Source organism: Heterodontus francisci, unplaced genomic scaffold, assembly GCF_036365525.1.
Source record: "Heterodontus francisci isolate sHetFra1 unplaced genomic scaffold, sHetFra1.hap1 HAP1_SCAFFOLD_121, whole genome shotgun sequence".
Taxonomy (NCBI): Eukaryota; Metazoa; Chordata; class Chondrichthyes; order Heterodontiformes; family Heterodontidae; genus Heterodontus; species Heterodontus francisci.
In genome coordinates, this window is record NW_027140425.1 from 411,812 (window position 1) to 415,743 (window position 3,932).

General features: G+C 48.5%; 1 non-coding gene across 1 annotated transcript; it reads left to right on the top strand.

The window, feature by feature from the left end:
- Positions 1–2,258: 2,258 nt before the first annotated feature.
- Positions 2,259–2,425, top strand: LOC137359699 (U1 spliceosomal RNA). The gene has a single exon (XR_010971565.1). It is a non-coding gene; the product is annotated as a U1 spliceosomal RNA (small nuclear RNA).
- The last annotated feature ends 1,507 nt before the right edge of the window (positions 2,426–3,932 follow it).

The following is a 3,932-nucleotide window of genomic DNA, read 5'->3' on the forward strand; positions in this document are numbered from 1 at the left end:
GCTGTCTGTGGGCTTCGCGTCTCACAGCCCAGCATTAGAGGATTTGCTGATCCTTAATATTTTTTTAGAGATGCAGCACTGAAACAGGCCCTTCGGCCCACCGAGTCTGTGCCGACCATCAACCACCCATTTATACTAATCCCATATTCCTACCATATCCTCACCTGTTCCTACATTTCCCTACCACCGACCTATACTCGGGGCAATTTATAATGGCCAATTTATCTACCAACCTGCAAGTCTTTTGGCAGGAAACCGGAGTACCCGGAGAAAACCCACGCAGACACAGGGAGAACTTGCAAACTCCACACAGACAGTCTCCAGAATTGAACCCGGGTCACTGCAGCTGCGAGGCTGTGGTGCTAACCACTGTGCCGCTGTGTTGGATTGCAAAGACGTTACTGAGCCATCCTGTTCCTTCAAGCTGCTGATAACAGAGCTCTCTCTGTGTACATTTTGGAAGAAGAAACGTGAGCACGTCTCATCCTGCTCAATGGAGAGGACTCTGGACCGGAAGATGATCTTGGAGGCCTCCGTGGCAAAGAGCGAGGCCTGCTGGTTCTTCACCTCTTGGAAGTCCTCCTTGACCTCGACTGCAGCCAGAGCAGATTTTGCATTCTTTTCTGGAGTCGGGACATTTCTCTCTGTCTCTCTCTCGCCCTCTGATCACCTTTGAAGAGAAAGAACCTTTATCTTAACAACCTTAATAAAAGTGCGTCCCTCAGCATGTAGTCCTGGACCTTGGAATGTGCCAGTCTACAAAACTCAGTCGTGGACAACTTTTTGCGCTGCAAGACCAGCAGACTTCGTGCAGACCAAAGAGTGTCTATCACCAAATTGATGGTCCTCCAGCAGCAGGGAAATGGACCGGGTCCGGAGGGACACGATGTTCAAATCTCTGGACAAGGGCGGGAAAAATGTACCCAACGTGGCCCTCATCCTGATGACTGCCTTCGTGTGCCGCTGCATCAAGCTGTGTGTAGATCCCCAGTACGCAAACTCCAAGTGTCACTACGTGCTGAGGTTCTATCTGTCCCCGGTGTTGCGAAGGATGGGCCTGGTCACATTGCCGCGGAACGCTCCATGCAGTTGGGCGGTGCCATACCACCTATCCTTCGTGGAGCAGTTTCTGCGGGAAAACACTTTTGACCACCGATCCATCAGGCAGTGGTCTGCACGGAATGTCCTCAAGGCCCTACGGGAAAAGGAAACGGTGGATCATGTCGGATGGTTCCTCGAGCAGACCGTCAAAGTCATTTGGCGGAATGCCTCATCACCAGAACTTTCAAACAAGCACCAAGATGTAGCTTGGCTGGTGGTGAGAAGAGCCCTCCCCGTCAGATCGTTCATGCACACCCGAAGTCTCGCCCCTCCGCACAATGCCCCCGTGTTGGCTGTGGTGGGGAAGAGACGGTCGCCCACCTCCTCCTGGAATGTGCCTTTGCAAAGCAGATGTGGAAAGCGATGCAGCGGTTTTTGTCAAGGTTCATCCCAAGCAGATCTGTAACACAGGAGTCTGTGCTCTCCGGGCTGTTCCCAGGGACGCACACCGAGACAAACATCAACTGCTGCTGGAGGACTATCAATTCGGTGAAAGACGCCCTTTGGTCTGCCCGAAACTTGCTGGTCTTCCAGTGCAAAGAGTTGTCCACCACCGAATGTTGCAGACTGGCACATTCCAAGGTCCAGGACTACGTGCTGAGGGACGCACTAAAGCTTGGGGCAGCCGCAGCAAAGGCTCAATGGGGAAAGACCACAGTGTAAGGTACCCCCACCAAGCTGGACTGAGGGGCTGGATCAATGGGAAACCCCTCGAACTGTATCGTTAATATTCTCAATTGCTGTAAATGTAAAGCTGTAATTGACATGACAATTGTGAAACAGAAGGGTTGGGAAGAAACTCATGACAGTATTGAAGGAAACTGATCTCCCTTGCAATGTTTGTATTTTTTGGTGCTGTTTGGAAACTGTTTGGCAATGTAATTTTTACAGATTTTTATGAATAAAGTATATTCTGGAAAAAAAAAAGTAAGGTTCCTCCCACCAAGCTGAACTGAGGGGTTGGATCCATGGGAAACTCCTCGAACTGTTTTGTTGATATTTTCTTTTGCTGTAAATGTGAAACTGTAATTGGCATAACAATAGTGAAATGGAAGGGTTGTGAAGAAACTCATGATCGTATAGAAGGAAACTGATCACCTTTGCACTGTTTGTATTTTTTGGTGCTGTTTGAAACTGTTTGGCAATGTAATTTTTACAGATTTTCATGAATAAAGTATATTTTGGAAATAAAAAATAAAGTTCCCCCAGGATGAGGCTAACCTATTGTACTGTGGGTTTGCCGATGCCTGTGATGTCTTCAAATGTGGGATACTCAACTGCAGAATTTGTGATAGTTGGGGGTCAGCTTTTGCGCTCACCCCTGATTATCTGAATCAAAAATAGAATTTACTAGCTGTTGCTGGACAGTGTTTCTGCTCCCAAATATTTTTTGCTATAAACACTCGTGCTCGTTTCTTCGCAGCTCCAAGTACGCACTTCTCCACCTCAATGCTTGGACTTAGCTGGCAGGGGAGAGACCGTGATCAGTGGCGTTTGATAATGCAAGTGCTGTTTTTGTGTTTTGTTGGGGGTGGGAGGTGGTTTCAGCACCGTATTTAGGGCATTCCGCCCTTTGGGATTGGAGATCTATCGTGGTGGTGGTTTCCCTGTCAGTTGAGGATTTAGTACTTGTCCCAGGAAAGCGTCAAGTAAAAATGGCTGCAACCAACACCAGAGCTCCAGGCCAGGGGGTGCGTAACACCGTTAGGGTGGCGGTGAAAGATAGAGAAGGAGTTGCACCCATCGACTGCGCCTACTTCATTAAGAATTTTGTTTTTCCAAAATATACTTTATTCATAAAAATCTGGAAAAAGTCACTGCAGCCTCACAGCTCCAGCGACCCGGGTTCGGTTCTGGGTACTGCCTGTGTGGAGTTTGCAAGTTCTCCCTGTGATCGCGTGGGTTTTCGCCGGGTCCTCTGGTTTCCTCCACAGCCAAAGACTTGCAGGTTGATAGGTAAATTGGCCATTGTAAATTGCCCCGAGTGTAGGTCGGTGGTAGGAGAATTGAGGGAAGGTGGGGATGTGGTAGCGAATATGGGATTAATGTAGGATTAGTGTAAATGGGTGGTTGGTGGTCAGCACAGATTCGGTGGGCCGAAGGGCCTGTTTTAGTGCTGTATCTCTCCATGACTCTATGACATTCCAAAAAGTGTGGAAGAAATCAGTTTTCCTTAATAGTGGAGTGAGTTGCCTCACAACCCTTCCATTCCATTTTACCTGCCATGTACATTTTACAGCAAAATCATATTTGGTGTATACAGCCCGATGGGTTTCCCATGGGTCCAGTTCCTTGGTTCACTATGGCGGGAGGAACTTACACAATGGTCTTTCCCCATTAAGCCTTTGCAGCAGCTACCCCAAGCTTTAGTGTGTCCCTCAGCACGTAGTCCTGGACCTTGGAATGTGCCAGTCTGCAACACTCGGTCGTGGACAACTTTTTGCGCTGGAAGACCAGCAAGTTTAGGGCAGACCAAATAGTGTCTTTCACCGAATTGATGTTCCTCCAGCAGCAGTTGATGTTTGTCTCGGTGTGCGTCCCTGGGAACAGCCCGGAGAGCACAGACTCCTGTGTTACAGAGCTGCTTGGGATGAACCTCGACAAAAACCGCTGCATCTCTTTCCACACCTGCTTTGCAAAGACACATTCCAGAAGGAGGTGGGCAACTGTCTCTTCCCCACCTACTCAGCAGAGATGACATCTGTTATTGAAGCAAAAAGCAGAACTGACCTGATGCACAACATGAAACCAGCAGCCAGAACATTATGTGACTTGAAATTAGCCAAGGCAGTTGTGCAAAAGACAGTGAGACACTGCGCAAATAAACACTG